Source organism: Mustela erminea, chromosome 14, assembly GCF_009829155.1.
Source record: "Mustela erminea isolate mMusErm1 chromosome 14, mMusErm1.Pri, whole genome shotgun sequence".
In the NCBI taxonomy this organism is placed as follows: domain Eukaryota; kingdom Metazoa; phylum Chordata; class Mammalia; order Carnivora; family Mustelidae; genus Mustela; species Mustela erminea.
In genome coordinates, this window is record NC_045627.1 from 11,740,433 (window position 1) to 11,761,067 (window position 20,635).

General features: G+C 37.3%; 1 long non-coding RNA gene across 1 annotated transcript; it reads right to left on the reverse strand.

Annotated features, from left to right (window-relative positions):
- Positions 1-568: 568 nt before the first annotated feature.
- On the reverse strand, positions 569-20,376 carry LOC116573626. The gene is made up of 4 exons (XR_004278896.1): positions 20,355-20,376; positions 19,815-19,916; positions 10,769-10,904; positions 569-649 (listed from the first exon to the last, which is right to left on the reverse strand). It is a non-coding gene; the product is annotated as an uncharacterized LOC116573626 (long non-coding RNA).
- Between the last annotated feature and the right edge of the window lie 259 nt (positions 20,377-20,635).

Genomic DNA, 20,635 nt, shown 5'->3' on the forward strand with positions numbered 1-20,635 from the left:
GAAAGAAGTAATGATGCAAAGGTGGTAGGAAATCATTTCATCCCTAAAACTGGAGGAGTGGCATTTATCAGCCAAATCGAGAAAATGTTCAGCTACTTCCATACAAATCAGTGTGTGCTGGCCTAGCACTTCCGTCCCCTACTTGGCTTAATTATGGTGACTCATAGTTCTCTTTGTAAGTACTCCTGTACACTGTTTCTGCGTCTAGCCGGAAAAGCCTCCTTTGCTGAGCAAAATTGGATGGGGTGGGGGGTGGGGAGAAAAAGCTAGAAGGAGAGAATGGGTCTCTACCTAATCCAATCACTTGATTCCCCACAGAGATGAACACATGTCCCTCTACATTACACAGTACATTTATCTCACCCACCAGGAGAATATTTAACAGAATTTAAAATTCCACACCCTAATGAGCAACTCATGCAATCTTGTCTCTTCAGGGGACTCTGTGTTTGTTGAATCCACAACATAAAAATGTCCTTTCATTTCAACCATCTTCTTCATTGCTCACATCCTATATTCATCATCAAATCCTGCCTCTTAAATATTTATGACCCAATCTGCTACTCACCATCTTCATTGCCATCGCCTTAGTTCGAAGCAGTCATTTCTAGTCTGGATCGCTTCGGTGTTCCAGGCATTGCACAATACCCTGGAGATGAAAACAAATAGTTCAACTACTGTTCTTGGCCTAAATCGCTTTTCTCTTAAAATGGATCCTTCATGACAAAAGGGGTGCACGCATTCTACGATCGTGCTGTGTAGAAGCCTGCTTTTCAGGCAAGGCAGAAGGGCTCAGGGCTGGACACCAAACCTCATCTGGAACCAAATCCTCAGTCCCAGGAGTTTGGATTTGGGACAGAGCTGACTTTATTTAATGATGGAACACGGACAGAGGCAACTATTTTCTACCATGTATGAACATAGAATATCTGATAAATCATTTTGCAGGGAATGAGGTGATAAAACACAGGAAGCAAAGGGAAGCAAGCCTGTGGACCTAGGCATCTGGCTTGGTCTTTTCAGTTCCAGGCCTGGCCCTGGGGACGCAAGAGATGCTTTTAGCTTCTATTTCCAATTTTGAAGAACAAGTCATTGTAGAAAACTTTCCTTTTACATATACAAGCTTGAAAGTGTTCTTCTTTTTTGTTCCATATAACTTATAGGACCTTAACCAAGGAAGTGATCATCTTTTGGAGAAGATTAAAGTTGAAGGGAAGACACATATATAAACTGATACGTGATAGTTGATATGGTAACTGTCATAACAGAAATATAAATGAGCTATGAACAAGGCTGCCTTACCCAAAAAATAAGATACATAAGATATATGAAAACATAACTCCAAAGCACGTAATCACATTTCTCCAGCTAGCAAATAACAATATTTGAAGTTTAAGAGTTTTAACTGAAGGGACCAATTCATTCAACTGCTGTTCACTGTGAGGCCCTAGAAAGCTTATCTAAGGGATTACTCCTGCAGACAAGACCTCACCCATAAGTTAAAGATTTTGTAGTTGAATTGCCTGAATAGATCCTTACAGTGTGAACTGGGTTTCTAAGCCTTGGGGAACTGTAGGGAAGGTGGATTTACCTATGAATGCAGCAAGGGGTTTGCAAATACCCCTTCATCTTTTGACCAGTTGTGGTTAAGAGTTCTCTCTTCCCTTGACATCCCATGCAAGCCTGTATCCAACACTCCTCTCTATCTATTACAGTAACTTCGTCTCTGTTTTTCATGTCAGACTATAATCAATTTAAAGTTTGGAATATTTCACATATTTTCATCTGCCTAGGATTTAATACCCATTTGGAATGTATAGATGCTCCATAGATATTTGTTGAATGACTGTGTGCAAAACTGAGTAAATACTCTGTGTCAGGGGTCAACAAAACATAGCTCGCCGGTCAGAATCAGCCTGCTGTCTGTGTGGATATAGTTTTATTGTTACACAGTCTTGGTCATTGATTTGTGTCTTGCCTCTGGGGCTTTAGTACTAGAGCAGCAGCACAAAGCGATGGGGACAGAGACCATGGCACCTGTGAAGGCTGAGATATTTACTACTGGCCTTTTACCAAAAAAGTACACAGACCTCTACACCAAGTTATCATCTCTGTACAAACATTCCAATTACATTTTGTAGCTGAATAATTTTTTAGGTTCATATGCAGTAAGTGAAGAAGATGACCTTATCACATTCTTTGGTTCAAGAATAATGTTAATTGAAATTATTTTGTATTGAAGGGAATGTTAATAAGTGGCCAAGGGCAGAATTATTTGCTTAGATATGGTTAAAGCAATTTTAAAAGCCAAAATTAGCAAGACAGGAAACAACATGTGTTGGAGAGGATGTGGAGAAAGGGGAACCCTCTTACACTGTTGGTGGGAATGCAAGTTGATGCAGTCTCTTTGGAGAACAGTGTGGAGATTCCTCAAGAAATTAAAAATAGAGCTTCCCTATGACCCTGCCATTGCACTACTGGGTAGTTACCCCAAAGATACAGATGTAGTGAAAAGAAGGGCCATCTGTACCCCAATGTTTATAGCAGCAATGGCCACGGTCGCCAAACTGTCGAAAGAACCAAGATGCCCTTCAACGGACAAATGGATAAGGAAGATGTGGTCCATATAAAAAATGGAGTATTATGCCTCCATCAGAAAGGATGAATACCCAACTTTTGTAGCAACATGGATGGGACTGGAAGAGATGAAGCTGAGTGAAATGAGTCAAGCAGAGAGATTCACTTATTTGTGGAGCATAACAAATAACATGGAGGACATGGGGAGATGGAGAGGAGAAGGGAGTTGGGGGAAATTGGAAGGGGAGGTGAACCATGAGAGACTATGGACTCTGAAAAACAACCTGAGGGTTTTGAAGGGGCTTGTGGTGGGAGGTTGGGGGAACCAAGTGGTGGGTATTAAGGAGGGCACGGATTGCATGGAGCACTGGGTGTGGTGCAAAAGCAATGAATTCTGTTACACTGAAAAGAAATTTAAAAAAAAAAAAGGCAATTGCAATGTTGCTCTTCTTCAATGGCTATATACATTATATAATGTTTAAGGACTATAACAATAATTCACACATTTACAGTGCTGGCTGATCTAGTGTCTTCTCAAATATAATCTGAATTGCCTAAAAATCATTTGACTTTTTCTGAAGTGATTTATCAATGTTTTGACAATACCAATTTTCAGCTGGTTCAAGAAGCAAAAATTCCTGTCCCCTGAAAATTCCTTCTAGCTGGAATAAAAATCAAATTGACATGAGACAGATTAACAGGAGAAAATCAAATTTAATAGTGTATGTACTGGAAATCCACATAGACATGGAAATTCCAAAGACAGGCAAATTGAGGTCTATATGGCATTCTGAACTAAGGAGGAAGGGGTAGGGGCCTGGGATATCAGAGGAGAGGAATGCATTTCAGAGGCTGATAAGAAAACAAATGTGTGGTAATTAGATGTTTGCCCTAAAATACAGATGTGTCACTCAGACAAAATTTATCTTTGTTAATAACCCTCATTCTGGGAAAGACCCCCAATTTAGATTCTCCTATGTGCGTAAAGGAGGATCAAATGTTTCTTTAAAGCACAAAGGGTCTCAACTGCCTTCAGTTCAAAATAATCCACATGTCACAGTGACTCATTCTGGGAGGAACAACCGTCCTGAACCCCTCCCTTCAAGCTTCAAAGACAGTATTCAAATTGCAAACTCATGACTTTAAGATAGCAACTTAGTTTAGGGTAAATACCTTGTATCTCTAGATCTTTACTGGTCTTTACCAGGAGTATTCTAAATGACTAGGAAACTTCTTCCCATTTTTGGCTACTCAAAAAATAGTCATACATTATGGTAAGAACACAGGACTACTATTTTTAGCTGGCACTCAATATATTACCTTGGGCAGTTTTGTCTCTTGGGTACTTATTAGTAAAGACAAGAACACCTATAAAAAAAAATTTAAAAAGGAAAAAAAATTATTCTTCTCCTATCTAATTCTCTGTGATAGTCTGGACTTCACAGAAAATAAAGACAAAACAAATGCAAAATATTATTGCAATATTCAGGAGAAGAGTTCTGGAACCAAAATATGTCTGGTTTGTTTTTGAATGTGTGTTTAAGCAAATATATTATCACTGTAATCTTGGATGTCGAACTGCCCTCTGGAGCCTGAATATTCCTGACAGGAGCCTCAGGGTGATGCCCTGTTATGAATGAAAAGAACTTCAGCCAGAATTTCTACACCTTTCTCTGGTCTCAACCTAGATGCTGAGACTCTATATGAGATTTTCTTTGGAAAAATGGTTTACATGCTCGAACCTATTGCCACTTAACGAGTATTGTCATTTACAGGACTCCTTACCTATTTATCCCCCAGGGCTATGCAAGAGTTATGCCTGTGATACACCAGTTAGCCAGACAGCCACAAACTCAGATGAATGTCAGCCTGATCCCCTTTACAGTCACATATATAAAGGGATTCCTGACATGACCGTTTCAAATTGTGGTCTCCATGTCAATATCCAAATAGTGTTTTTTAATGGAAAGTCGATTTTCCAGGCTCATGTACAGTCTATAAACTAAGTTGGTAGACAAAGATTATGTTATTGGATTCTTCTCCAACCTGGTAGAATAATAAATTAGACACACACACACACACACACACACACACACACACACTTCAAGCTGGAATATAAAAAGAAGCGTCAGGAACCAGATATTTTGAGATGTGCCTGGAAGATGGAGATCAGAAGAAATTAACTCAAGGAATGGAACCCCAGAATATTTCCCATAAGAAAGTACTCATGGAAAACGTGAAACGGGGTAGCAGGCGTGCTTTCGGGCATAATCTACCCAGAAGTGAAGGACCAGCGAGGGAAGGCAGAATGGAGACTTGAAGCCAAGGCCAGATGATTAGCCAAGGTGCAACAGAAGGAGCAAACAAGTAGTCACACTACGGATGGACCTTACACCCGATGCTTGATGCCCTGCAGGACATTCTACCTGCAGGCAGATACAGGAGCCATGACTCTATGAGCCTGAGTCAGAAAGACAGGGTGGTTCTCCTTACACCTGGAGAAAAAGAAGGGAGGTCTAGCAGTCAAGGTACCCAGCCAGCTATTAGTATGTTCAGGTGCTGTGTTCATCCTCCTTCAAACAGAATAGAGTATAAGCATCAGAGATGTATATGACGCCTTCCTTAAATGAAGCCACAATTTCCCAAATTGCTTTCCAACAGGTATAATCACAAAGCCAATAAATGAGCACCCACATCCTAGGAAACAACAAGACGAGCAGGGCAGGACTTCAGAATAAAGTTTACATTCATGAGAAATAATCACTAAGATTTCATGAAAATTATAACTATGATGAGTGGGCTTCTGTGCCAGATGGACAAAATGTAATACAAATTTGCCAGGAAGATGGTGTGGAGAAAGTTTTCCTCTATGAAAAACAATCAAATATATATGAATAGCAAAAAAAAAAAAAAAGGGGGGGTAAAAGATAGAGGTTAGACCCCCAAACTGAAACACGTTTCCATTAAGTGTTCTAGAAGAAATGAGTCAATAGAGGAGAGACATACATTTAAGAAAACCTGATAAATTCATAAATTCTTGACTGATCATCAAGTATTTAGCAAGACTTTTTTAAATAAAAAAGATCTGTATGTCTAGATGAATTCTAAGGATGTTTAAGGACATTAAGGATAAAGAGATATTTCTAAGAGCTTCTAGGAACAAAAAGATTCAAGAAAACAACAAAAAATATCTAAAAATACTGTTGGCAAATAGATTTACATCAGCATTATATGCTTAGTAAAATTTTCATAACAAACATGAACACTTGAATATTAAAAGCATTTAACCTATAACATGAAAAATTGACAAATAGCACCTTATCAAGATTCAATTATTTTGCTCTGTGATAGTCCATGTGAAGGGGATCAACAAATAATTTCTAAACTAGGAGAAATATTTGTAAAGCACATATCTGATAAAGGGCTTATATTTAGAATATTTTCTAAAACTCTAAAAACTCAACATAAAAGCATACCAATTAGAAAATGAGCAAAAAATCAGAAACAAAACCAGAAACCATGAACAGACATTTCTTCAAAGAGGATATCCAGATGGCAAATAAGCATGTGAAAATGTTGTTTCCCATTATTAGACACTGAGGAAATAAAAATCAAAAACCCAATCCTATCACTGCACACCTACCAAAATGGCTAAAATACAAAATAGGAAAACACTAGTTTCTGGTGAGGATGTACAAAAGCTAGAGCTCACACTGTTTGTCGGTGGGAACGTAACATGGTACAGCCATTCTGGGACCCAATTTGGCAGTTTTTTATAAAGAGACATGTAACGACCATATAACCCAGGAATCACACTCATAAATGTCTATCCTAGATCAGTGTAAACTATGTTCACATGAAAACGTGTATACAAATCTTCATAGGGACATTTTGCTCCCTGGGCCTCATCTTGTTGACAAGGATACTCATATCTTCAGTGGAATTGGCTACCAAAGTATAGAAACAGATTAGATAAAGGGCACCCTAAAGAAGCACATTTGGAAACTGTACGATAGAAAACTAATAAATACCTACAATATAGACAGCCATTCAGGAATAAGGTAAGAGACCTTCCAAACAAAAATAGAAAAAAAAAAAATCCATGATCAAGTGAATGATTGAATAAATTACAGAAAATCCATACTCTGCAAGACACACATGAAAAGATAGCTCAATGTCACTGATCATCAGGGAAATGCAAATCAAAACTACAGTGAGATATCAACTCACACCTGTCAGAATTGCTGAAATCAATAATAAAAGAAACAGGTGGTGGCAAGGGTGTGAAGGAAGAGGAACCCTCTTGGTAGGAATGCAAACTGGTGCGGCCACTCTGAAACAGTGTGGAGTTTCCTCAAAAAGATTTTTTTTAAAAAAGTTAGAAATTGGGGCGCCTGGGTGGCTCAGTGGGTTAAAGCCTCTGCCTTTGACTCAGGTCATGATCCCAGGGTCCTGGGATTAAGCCCCGCATCGGACTCTCTGCTCAGCAGAGAGCCTGCTTCCTCATCTCTCTCTCTCTCTCTGCCTCTGCCTACTTGTGATCTCTGTCTGTCAAATAAATAAATAAAATCTTTAAAAAAAAATTAGAAATAGAACTACCCTACCATTCAGCACTTGCGCTGTTATTTACCCAAAGAATACAAAAATACTAATTCAAAGGTAAACATTTACCCCAATGTTTATGGCAGCATTATTTACAATAACCAAATTATGGAAATAGCCCAAGTGACCATCGATTGATGAACTGATAAAGAAGATAAGGTACATATAGACACAATGGAATATTACTTAGCTGTAAAAAAAAAAAAAAAAAACAAAGACTGAAATCTTGCCATTTACAGTGACATGGATGGAGCTAGAGAGTGTAATGCTAAGCAAAATAAATCAGTCAAAGACAGACAAATACCATTTGATTTCAGTCATAAGTGGAATTTAGGAAATGTACAAAAAGGAAGCAAAGGGGAAATACAGAGAGAAAGTGAGAGGCAAACCAAGAAACAGTGCCTTCTTTCAATCTGTAGTGTACTCACTGGCCTAATAATATTCTGGGAGTGAGTACTAATGACTTGTGTTGATAGTAATGGTATACTTTGTATTTAATACATTTGTATACAATTAATGCTTAGAAATAGATCTCTCCAGGGCGTCTGGGTGCCTCAGTGGGTTAAAGCCTCTGCCTTGGCTCAGGTCATGATCTCAGGGTCCTGGGATCAAGCCCCGCATTGGGCTCTCTGCTCCGCGGGGAGCCTGCTTCCTCCTCTCTCTCTCTGCCTGCCTCTCTGCCTACTTGTGATCTCTGTCTGTCAAATAAATAAATTTTTTTTAAAAATTGATCTCTCCAGCTTAATATTTATTGTTTTTATTTTAATTAATGTTTCTTGAGTGAATATATAAATTACTAGCACCATGCTGCTCAACTGAAAGCTTTCCTCATTATCCATGATAAGGATGTTTCAGTTTCTGGTTAAATTCATGCTGTTTGTAGTGACCCAAACAGCTTTTGAAATCCATCTGGGGAGAATTCTATACTGAAAAAGAGCTATTTTTAAGTATTGGTTTAATCATTTCTTCAAGTTGCCAAAATCTCATTTAAGAAAATATATAAAGTAAAGAAAGAAAAAAATATTGATTTTTCATCACAAAGATGGCTTTAGGGAGAGAGCTTCACCCCTCCCTGCATCAGCTCTGCACTCAGAGCAGAGTCTGCTTGTCCCTCTGCCTCTGCTTCTCCCTCTGTGCTCTCTCTCAAATAAATGAATAAATAGAATCTTTTAAAAATTTTTCAAAATAATCTTAGATTGGCTATAAGGAAGAATATTTATAGAATTGTCAAGTTACCATATAGCTCATCGGAAATCCACATAACATTGTACGTCAACGGGACTTCAAGAATAAGAATATTTAGCGCATGATTAATCAATCAGGAAATACTTAAATATCTTCTAATACACTTCAGAAAACAGCCTATGATAACATGATGCAGCTACAGCACAGATACTAATGTGCCTTTAAAAATAATTTAACTAAATGCATCACCAAAACAACAACTTTACTTAACCTTAGAGTTTTCATTATTTGGCCTTCCTTTCCCAGAGCATGAGAGAGAGAGAGAGAGTGTGTGTGTGTACTTGTGTGCCAAATTAGCTCTTTTCATTCACTTCTGCTTTTTGTTTAACTCTTCAGAAGTGGTAACAGTTTCCCGTGCGTGACATTATGAATCTCCTCCAAGCTACCAATTATGTTGCCACTCTGCATAAAAGCAGTTAGTGAAGTAGCAACGAGAACAAATGATTTTTCTGAGACAATTTTTCTATATTCTTGCAAGTGTTTCTGATAATAAAAGACAGGAAAAAACCCAAAAATGCAAACTGGCTATCTGTGATGTCCCATTATAGTAGTTTCCTGTCAAGTAGGATTCTTCCAGATTTCTTAAACATTCGAGCCATTGAAGCAGCTTGAGTGGAAGCCAGGATTCAGAGGAATGGGGACAGTCAGACCAAGAGTGTGTGTGCCCAGCTGAAGCTTGGGATTGAGGGCAAACAATTTATGGAGGTGGGTTTAGTTGATTCAATGTTAAACGTTTACATTAGGAATATTAAATTCATAAATTTGGAAATGTGCAGATGTTTTGAAATTCTGTACTTATAATATGTATTTTATCCATTTGTTTCCTATTGAGCATATAGCTCTACCCTTGCAATATCTGGGAGGGTCAAAAGCAAAGGCCAGGCTTGGGCCTAGGGATTATTAAGAGGTATGCAATATTTAAATATTTTTAATTATAACAATACCTAGAGAACATATGAACAACAAAATCCCAGATTCATTTACATAAGAATTTCATAATAAGAGTTTTAGTTTCTTCTCTGGGAAAAGAGCTTAAGTTTTGAAGTGATTGCCATTTTTATTTTTTAATCACTGGCTTGTATTCACTCATTATTCCAAAATGAGAAAGAGTAAACAAATATACCTAAGGTTAAAGTGACATTTTGAGTCCTGATGTTGAATTCCAACATGTATCACAAACCAAATTACGTGTAAACTGTAGATGATATGGTATTACAAGTTTCAATCTTTTCCAAATTAGTGATGCCTGAGAATGTTGTTGTTTTCCAATTACGAATGATAATTGAATTCAAGTTGAGTTGACATGACTGGCATCTTGATTCCTTGATTTCTTTGTTAGAGATGATGATGGAAAAGCAATACAAGAATTTCAGACAAAAAGGCCAGCTATGTCTTTGAAAATCAGATAATCACATGTATATTTTAGGCATAACGTACATACAATAACGTACCCCATTTTCAATGTATACATGCACGTATACACTCATGCAGTCATCATCACAGGAAAGATGTAAAGCATTTCCATTACTTTCAAAAAGGTTTTTTTGGCCTCTTTGAAGTCAGTTAATTCCCCTAACTTCCCCAAGAACGGGGAACCAAAGATTCACTTTCTGTCATCATAAATTATTTCTCCCCTAAATTATGAAGGGTATCTTTTTTTTTTTTTTAAAGATTTTATTTATTTATTTGACAGAGGTCACAGGTAGGCAAGAGAGGCAGGCAGGGAGAGAGAGGAAGAGAGAGAGGAGGAAACAGGCTCTCCGTGGAGCAGAGAGCCTGATGTGGGGCTCAGTCCCAGGACCCCGAGATCATGACCTGAGCCGAAAGCAGAGGCTTTAACCCATTGAGTCACTCAGGTGCCCCAATTATGAAGGGTATCTATCATAAGTTCTGCTTAATGCCTAGAATCTTTTAGCATGATTTTTTTCAAGATTCACTAGTGACTAGTGGATATAGTATTCAACACAATTTGTCCCTTCATTGGCTGATGGAAATTTGAATTGTTTCCAATTCTTGTTACTATAAATAAAACTGCTAAGAACAGTTGTGTGAATCTTTGTGCAGACATACGGCATCTCTGAGTACATCCCTAAGTAGAATTATGGGGACATCCAGTAAGTATATGCTTATCTTTAAAGTAATTATTTTTTTTCCTAAGGAGTTATAGTATTTTCCATTCTCATCTTCAAATTAAGAGGTATTCATAATTTGTTCCTTACAATTTTCATTTTAGATGACACTTGGAATTGTTACATTGTTAAATCTTAGTCATTTTGATGGGTGTGTAGTTGTATCTTACTTTTAGTTCAATTTTGATTTCCCAAATCCCTTATTACACACTTACCTTCCTTTGAAATCCAGGCTGATTGTAATGTCTTGTTCCAGTTGGAGCAAATGAAACAACAGAAAATGGGATCAACAGATGCCAGCTTGTGGTCCATGAGGGTCCATTCCACTGAGGGAGATTCTCCAAGGATCATCTGCATTTTGATGGGAGTTGAAAATGGAAATAAGAATAATTAGCACCATTTCAAGAATATCCTTAAATATCAGAGTCACCTAATAAATTCTTTCCTTTGTTAAAAATATTGGCTTTGTTAGAATACCAACCTAGTAAAACAAATCAGAAGACCTAGGAATGCATTGGATAAAGTACTCTTTACCATCTTAAGATATGCTATAGTCATGAAGTGAAGTCCTTTAATGTGTCCATACACTTTTCCAACTTTTGGCAAATGAAAGGGAATATAAATACTCAAAAGGGATTGATGAATGGAGACACGTAACATACACAATGGAGAGGAGTACGTCAAACTTTGGTTCAAAATGCATCTATACTACATGTGAGGTACATAAACCTGGAAAAGATAAGTATTTTGAAATTTTTGAGATACTAACAATTATATTCTAGAAAGTGTTGAGAGAAACCTTACCTAGTTTTCATTTAATTCTGAAATATAAAAAAGGTGATGAATTTTGTATAGAATACTTGAAGTTTTCACTTGTGGGGATTACTAATTACAGTTTCTTTAAACACTGTCTGTGTTAGTTTTAGTAGAATTTACCTTAGAGAGTCCAAATGGAATTCGAAGAAACAATACTGCTCTGACTGGCACCCTCGTTCTGCATTTGAAGATGTTGTGGCAGAAAAGAGCTACTTGGAATTACAGGAAAGAATCTAGGAATGGTGGGGAACATAACTTGATGATTAATTGTAGTATATAATTCATATAAATAGTTTTAGAGAGACAAGAGAATACATAGTATGACTGAAAGTTCTTGTGATATTTCCTCACCTTTAGCATGTGATGGCTTTACATCTTTGACCTTATGAGTTTATGTTTCATCAATTCCCTGGCTCATATGGGTGAGGATTGCTTATGACATCTTAATAATATGATAATCTGTCATTCTGGGACCTTCAACCTCTGTTGTGTTACCACTTGCTTGGGATGAGAGTGATGTGGGTAGGGAAGAGGAATGATGCAAGAAGTGGTCCACTTTCTTTTAACCTTTCTGACCCAAAGATACTACTAACCATAACAGAAATTATATCTGGCTATATTTAGTTTCCTAAAAATCTGAAGAAAACATAATAGAATTACATTAGAGTCCAGATAAATTTAGATTCAGATAAAGATTTGATCTTATATCCCTCAGGGGATATAAGGGCTCAGCCATGATCTACATATTTTGAAGGGTCTTAATATATTATAGTGTCCTTCCTCATCTCTTATTATGGTCTTTGGCTTAAAGTATAATTGATCTGATATAAGGATTGCCACTCCTGCTTTCTTCTGATGTCCATTAGCATGGTAAATTGTTTTCCACTTCTTCACTTTAAATCTGGAGGTATCTTCGGGTTTAAAATGGGTTTACTGTAGGCAACATATAGATGGGTTTTGTTTTTTTATCCATTCTGATTCCCTGTGTCTTTTGATTGGGACATTTAGCCCATTAACATTCCAGGTAACTAGTGAGATATATGAATTTAGTGCCATTGTATTGCCTGTAAGGTGACTGTTACTATATATTGTCTCTGTTCCTTTCTGTTCTACTACTTTTAGGCTCTCTCTTTGCTTAGAGGACCCCTTTCAATACTTCCTGTAGAGCTGGTTTGGCGTTTGCAAATTCTTTCAGTTTTTGTTTGTCCTGGAAGCTTTTTATCTCTCCTTCTATTTTCAATGTTAGTCTAGCTGGATATAGTATTCTTGGCTGCATGTTTTTCTCATTTAGTGCTCTGAATATATCATGCCAGCTCTTTCTGGCCTGCCAGGTCTCTGTGGATAAGTCTGCTGCCAATCTAATATTTTTACCATTGTATGTTACAGACTTCTTTTCCCGGGCTGCTTTCAGGATTTTCTCTTTGTCACTGAGACTTGTAAATTTTACTATTAGGTGACGGGGTGTGGACCTAGTCTTATTGATTTTGAGGGGGGTTCTCTGCACCTCCTGGATTTTGATGCTTGTTCCCTTTGCCATAATAGGGAAATTCTCTCCAATAATTCTCTCCAATATACCTTGAAGGGTCTTAATATTCCCTACTTGATGTAGAGGCAGCTTCTCCACCCCGCTCTCAAATACATGTACAACTCAGCAAGACCCTCATTCCGCTTCTCAGAATGGGCCAAGAGTATAATCCTGTCTCACACACTCTCATGGTTACCTTTACTGTCATTTTCTATGCTCGGGTTCAGTGTCTTCTCTTACGTGTTCTGAGGATTCAACCCTACTAGGCAATCCTATCAGAACAGTAAAGTAATATTGCTTCTCTTTCTGATTTCATGCCTATTTTGTGTGTGTATGTGTATACATATATATGTGAGACCCAATTTATTTTCATATATTTTTATCCATTCTTAGGTCAAGGTAGGTATCTGTATATTCTTCCTAGAGTTTCCAAGGTCTTGGTTTCTGAATTTGGGAGCAACTGCTCAAAAAGAGAATGCGGTGATAGTGATATGCTTCCCTAAAGTCATATTCAAAAGCAACTTTTGCATTTTCAAAATAACAGGTTTTGCAGCCTCTACCATGGTCATTATGCCTTAACATTTTGAAGTGAAGCTTCCCTCAAGTCCCCTACTTTCTCCAAGAATGACTTTTATAAGCAAAAATTCCAGAAATAAAATCTCATACCTGAGTGATATCAATTGGAAAACTAACTTTCCTTTTCTTCCTCTCACATCAGAGAGAAAAGTGAGATTCAGAGAGAGTTTAGATGATTTGCCAAAGGTCACAGGAGCGACAGAGCTGGGGCATTCTTAGTCCAGGGCTACACTGCCTCATCAGATGTCGCCAAATGTCACTTCTTAGCCCTGCCGCTGTGAGCAACCCTAAGTCCTACAGTCTCTGTTTTGGTGGATCTCTGGGTTTTTCATGTCTCTAGAGACATCAGCTCAGTTCAGTCTTCTCCAATTGAATGTTATTTATGGAGCTTCTGTGGGTTTCAGGTACTAAGTGCTGGATGTGTAAAAATGAGCTACGGAGGGGCGCCTGGGTGGCTCAGTCAGTTAAGTGTCTGCCTTCGGCTCCTGTCATGATCTTAGCGTCCTGGGATGGAGCCCCACATCGGGGGATCTGTTTCTCCCTCTCCCACTTCCCGTTTGTGCTGTCAAATAAATAAAATCTTTTTAAAATTAAAAAAAAAATAAAGATGAGCTGGAGACAAAGGAGAATTTTGGAGTGAGAGCAGATTGGCTTATTTCCTTGTCTTTCTCGTGGTTCAGAGAGCATCTCTCTTGCACATGATAGTTTTCCTGTAACCTGGTGCAGCTCTTTGGAAGCTCAGTAAAGCACAAGTGACAGCCCTGTAACTCACGAGTTCCATTGAGATTGCTGGGGTATGACAACCTTGTCTTAGCAGTCTGTATATAAATTAGGAATTCCTAAGGCTTTCAATATGAAAGTTGCTGTGAACGGCTTTGTTTCAAAGGGAAACAATTGAAATGCTAATTAGGAAGTATTCTTTCCCAAATAACTTTAAATGACTTTTGGGGAATGTAAACCCATTTACTCTATTAAGTTTTTATTGGGAAGCTTTGTTCTTGTGAGCGAATGGGCATTTTTGCGAACTACTGTAGGACATGATATACACATTTTAGAAATCACTCTAAATCTTGGGATGTGGCAGATAAAATGTTTATACTGCTTATATTTTATTGGAAGCCATAAATACAGATGGATTTAGCACAGAATTTAATGATTTGGGATACTAGGAGAGGGGGGTATAAAAAACAATACAAAATAAAACAAAAAACAACAAAAAAAAAACCTTTAAAAAATTATTTGAATTATCACCTTGCTTCTGGGACACTCAACTTCCCAATATAGAAAATACCTTCTTAGGAGAATAAATAAATTTAATCTGTCTAAGGGCACAGTCAAAATTCTAACTATGTTTTTGCTTCTTTTTCTCTTTCCTTCCTTCTTTTCTTTCTTTTGTTCCCCAACACTAAACATTTTATTCTACTCTTCTCTTGCTTGAGTGGTTTCTGAATATTGGTCAGCTACAATTTTTGTCTTTTCTCTTCTATAATACCTGTACACATAATGTATCCCCCCACACACACCTTGGGATTATTTCAGAATTTTTTTTTTCTTTACTCGCTTTTTTGACATTTAAACATGGTATGCCTAGGTGTCATGTTTCTTGGCATTTCTCCTGTTTGGTGTCCCCCAAGCTTTCTGGATCTGTGATTTGGTGTCTGACATTAATTCTCAGTCATTATTGCTTCAAATATTGGTTTTGTTCCTTTCTGCCCTTCTTCCCCTGATAGTCTCCTTATGTGTGTGTATATAACCTTAGCGTTGTCTCAGTTATTGCATATTTCTGTTCTATTTCTTTGCTTTTCAGTTTTGGAAGTTTTATTGTCATAATCTCAAATTCAGAGATTCTCCCCTCAGTCATAATCAGCTAGTAAGTCCATCAGCAGTATCACAGTTTATTGATTTAATAGAGAATTACTGATCTTTTTATATTTTCTTTTGATTGTTTCTTAGAATTTCCATTTCTCTACTTAAGGCATTTATTTGTTCTTGCATATTGTCTTTTTTCTCCATTAAATCTCTTAGCATAATTATCATAGGTCTTGGGCTATTTTTTAAATACCTTTTTTAAATATATTTTACTTATTTATTTGACAGAGATCACAAGTAGGCAGAGAGGCAGGCAGAGAGAGAGGGAGGAAGCAGGCTCCCTGCTGAGCAGAGAGCCTGATGTGGGACTCCAGCCCAGGACCCTGAGATCATGACCAGAGCTGAAGGCAGAGGCTTTAAGCCACTGAGCCACCCAGGCGCCCCTTAAAATACCTGATTTAATAATTTCAACATTCCTGCCATAAATAAATCTGGTTCTAAAGTTTCTTCAGTCTCTTCAAACTGTGTTTTTTGCCACTTAGTATGACTGGCAAATAGGTCTTTTGTAATGACGTGGTAAAGTGTGGACATAGGGAAAGTGTTCTTTTGTCCTATGATCCTATGCAGTTTTTAGTTCCAATACTCGATCAATCTGAGCCACTAGCAATTCATCAATTATATTCAGGCTTTCTTAGCCTAATGTTTCCAATGAAGACTACTTCTCCTGAGTCTTTGCTACAGGAAGTTTTGATTCTCTGAGTATCTGCCTGCCTGTCTTTCCAATATTTGGACAATGATTTACCCCATGACCTCACTTCTCTGATAAATCTAAGAGGAGTTGTTGATTTTTTAGTTTTATTTGGGAAAATGTTTCAATGATTATTTTGAATTGTTATTTATCCTTTTGATTTTTCATGTAGAAAATTCTATCATCTGCAAGTAATTCATGTCTATTCTAATTGTTATGTAGTGTCTTATAATTTTAATCAAAACTTTACCAAAATTTTACACAATAATGGGTAAAGCTAGTTGCATTAAAACTAGGAATGAAACATGGGAACTATGATTTTATCATTTAATATAATCATTAGTGTTGGTTTCTGGAAGATAGGTATCATTAATTCTTTTTAGTTCATTTCTATTTTTTTGCTTGTTAAGATCAATTTTAAGTATAGCAAAAATGTGCTGACTTTTCCATGAAATACATTTTGGCATGTGATTTTTCTTCTTCACATATATATAATGAATTAAAAATTTTTTTTTAAGATTTTATTAATTTATTTGACAGACAGAGATCACAAGTAGGCAGAGAGACAGGCAGAGAGAGAGGAGAGAGGAGGAAGCCGGCTCCCTGCTGAGCAGAGAGCCCGATGCGGGGCTTGATCCCAGGACCCCGAGATCATGACCTGAGCTGAAGGCAGAGGCTTTAACCCACTGAGCCACCCAGGTGCCCCTGAATTAAAATTTCTAATGCTATTTTTTTTTCTTCTACACCTGAAATGCTTGACACATTATTCTTTTAATATATTGTTAGATTTTATTTATTATACTTAGTTTTGGTAGATATACTTTATATTTTGATAAATAAGATAGCCATATATGCATTTGCTTTCCTTTTTTATTACTGCTATCTTTGTCTTGATTTGGTATAAACAATATGCTAGCTGTACAGAATAATTTTTAGAATATGGTAAAATTCATTCTGTCCTAAGGTCTGACACATTATTTTACTTTTTTTCCCCCTAGATTTCTTTTCTCTTGTCCGGAGCACAACCTATTATAGTTTTTTAATTTAATTTAATTTTTCTTCTAGTTTATTTTAATAGGCTTTCTGTGGGCAGGAAGTTTTACACATATCTGAAAGTGTCATTGTTTTAATTTTTTAATTTAAGCTTTTTGTTTGGAGACAGTTATGGACTCACATTCAGTTGTAAGAAGGGACAACAGAGAGAGTCCCTGTAGTCTCTTCCTAACTTCCCCCAATGATAACATCTAGCAAGACTATATAGTACAATGTCAAAACTGGGATAATGACACTGAGATACTCAAGATATAGAACATATCCATCATCACAAAAATGTTGCATATTTAAATTCTTTTTCATTATTGTTCAGTGGAATTCGATGACGTGGATATACCAGTTTGTTTATCCTTTCATCCGATGAAGAACATCTGAGTTATTTCCAGCTTTTAGCTATTGCAATGGAGAAGACAGTGCCAAATAATGCCACATGTGGTGGGTTCCAGTCAAGAGAACAATATTCTACCTTGTCTGAGTGATCTTAAAAGCCCTCTCTATGGAATTGTATATCACTGCTTATTACCCGATATCTGAATATTAAAAAAAAAACCCTAAAAATGGAGATGAAATGTTGTATGCAGGGAAATGATATATTCAAAGTCTTAAGATAGAGCTCAGCACGTTTTGGAGAATCAAAAAATTCACAATAGAATGCTAGAGAGTACAAAGCAGGAATGGTGAGAATTTGAGCAGATAATCAGAGGTGAAAATAGAGATGGTAAAGGTCACGTGTATGATTTTCCTTTCCAAAGGAAATGCAAAGCTGTCAGAGTGTTATAAGCAGGTGCTAAGGTCGTCAGATGTGACTTTGTTAAAGATCTCTGGCAGCAGACCGAGGAGCAGATTAATAGGAGGCCATATTAAATGCGAGATCAACTTGGCAGCTACTATCATAGTATAATCTGTGATACTAGGGATTGAGTGTACAGAAAAATTTTAGAGCTAGTTTGACAGAATAATGAACATGATTTGATATGGGAAATGTGAGAGAGGAAGGTACTCATGCCACTCCTATTTTATCGATGGAGAAATTCACAGAATGGAAATAGAGAACAAGGGACAAGGTATAGACTTTTTGAGAGAATAGGAAGTTTTGAAGAGATCAGCAGTGTCAAATGCTGTCAAGCTGTCCAGGAAAGTTAAAGGCAAAAATGTGCCATGAGATGCATCCATGAAGGTATTTCTAGTGGCAGTGATGACAGCAATTTGAGTGGAGGTGGGTTTTCTTGTTTTTGTTTTTGTTTTGTTTGTTTTGTTTTGTTTTTTTTGGCTCCAGTATTGTTCCTTTTACCTGGGTTTTATCATAAAGGGACTTTATAACCCTGTTAATACAGGTTTGATTTCCAGAAATTACAGATTCTCTCAATCTAAGGGATGTAAACTACAGCAATGACTTGTCTTGGTACTCGCTGATATTCAAAGCTCTTACTGTTCTGCCCCAAAACACATGCTTTGTTTCGAAATGGCCAAGGATAGTTACATAGTGAGAATAATTTGTGTTTCTCTCCATAAGAAAGAATACCTTTTTTCACCATCTGGTTAATAGTACTTATAAAGCTACAGAACCAAGCTCCTCAGGATCAAATGGGTTCAAGACTACCCTAGGAATGATTCTGCTGGCTCTCAGTTACCAGAGAACACTGTTAACAATGGGTGCCCTGCTAAGTTGAGCATGGGGCTCTAGTCACCCAGCTTCTGGTAGAGTTGGAAGCAATGGCCAGTCTTGGGCCAAGGGACTGTTAAGAGGTCTATGAATTTTAAATCTGTCAAATGATACATAATAGCTAGAAAAAATGTGAACAAAAATAGAAATCTAGTTTCACCTATTTAAGAATTTCCAAATAAGAGATTTTAATTTCTTCTCTCTGTAGGAAAGAGTCCAAGGTGTGAAGTGATCGTCATTTTGATTATTTTATATATCATTCACTCAAGGTTTCAGATTCAAGGACAGTAAACCAACAACCCTGGGATTGTAATGACATCTGGATTACTGAAGTCAAGTTCTGAGACCTATTACAGACCAAATCATAGTATACTGTAGAAGGTGTTTTCATACATGCTCAGATTGCCCAAATTAGAGGTGGCTTATAATTTTTTCCCCACAATACACATAGATCTTTTTTCATGTTGAGTTGGCCTGCTTGAATTTTTTTTCTTTTTTTGCTTTAATTCTTTATCAGAGACTAGCCCTGAAAAATAGTAGAAAAGTTTCAACAAAATGCCAGATATTCCCTTGCAATTTAGGTAATTACATAGATTACAATATTTCAGAAAAGTCCTATGTTTTAGTGAAGTCATTAGGATAAATTCACTAGTTTGAATAATTCAATGGCTATCTCATAAGCCTAAATCCTGCCCCCCATATTAGGGAATATCTAGAATGCTGTTTTTGCCCAGTAACCCCATTTCCCAAGTTTTAACATCCCCTCATGTGTTCCTCAAATATCTTCAAACATCTGGTTGTGGGGTTTGGGATGGAGAAGAAATTTATCACAGTTCATTATATATTAAATCATGGGAGCAAATTGCTTCATTGACCCATAAACCAATTCAAAATTTTCAGCCACTTCAGTGATGGGTATCCTTTTCTGTCAGAAAACTATTTTCTGTATCTAAGCACAAAGCCACATACTCTCTGAGAATAGAAGGCTCAGGAATATCATAGGAAACATTAGTATGTACCCAAATTTCTGGGTCTTCCTACGGTAACTGGATTCGGGGTCCAAAAACTTACCTTCCCCTTCTTGTGTGTAGAAGTCTGGCCTTGCCTGCTTTTTTGTCTCATTACGGGAAAGCTGTCATTAGTATGGTTTTCATCACACAGTGCAGTGAAGCCCTGGAAATGACAATTACACAATGACAGGTGATATATTTTTATCTCCCCAGCCAGTGAGAGCTTGTCTCTTTGCTTTTACTCAAGTTTCTGGTAAAACTGATATAATCAATCACTCCTTCCTCTTGACTTCTATAAAAGCATTCATTCCTGAGTTTTTTTTTTTTTTTATGACGTTCAGTCTCTAAATGATGTCAAGCACCCACAATTTGCTATGATTCTCACAATTTTGTCACAATTGTATCAATTTTCCTGAAGTCTGGGTTGAAATATCCAGCGACTTTTTTTCACACCTGCAGTTGATGATCTCCTACACACCTTACTTTAAAATGTCCAAAGGAAACTCTCAGTGTTCTTTCCTAAACTCACAACTCAGTCCTCGTTATCTCTGCAGTTGGAACCACCATCCACCAAGTACCCTGGTTTTCTTCCTTTACTCACATAGCAAACTTCTGCAAAGCCCATTGTTAATCTTCGGTATACATGTGTCCAGTATTCTTTCTTGGCCACACCTCCGCTGTTAGAGAGATCGTAGAGATGGCCGTCATTTTGTGTCTGGATAGAGCGTCACCTCCCTCATCCTCCAGTCTGTCCCCCACACAGCAGCAGAAATGGAGCTCTGTCTCAGGCTTGCCTCTGTGAAAGAGAGCAACCAGCGAAGCCAAGCGACTTACTTCTATTCTTAAAATCACATGTACCCCTTGCACTCTACTGCAAAACTG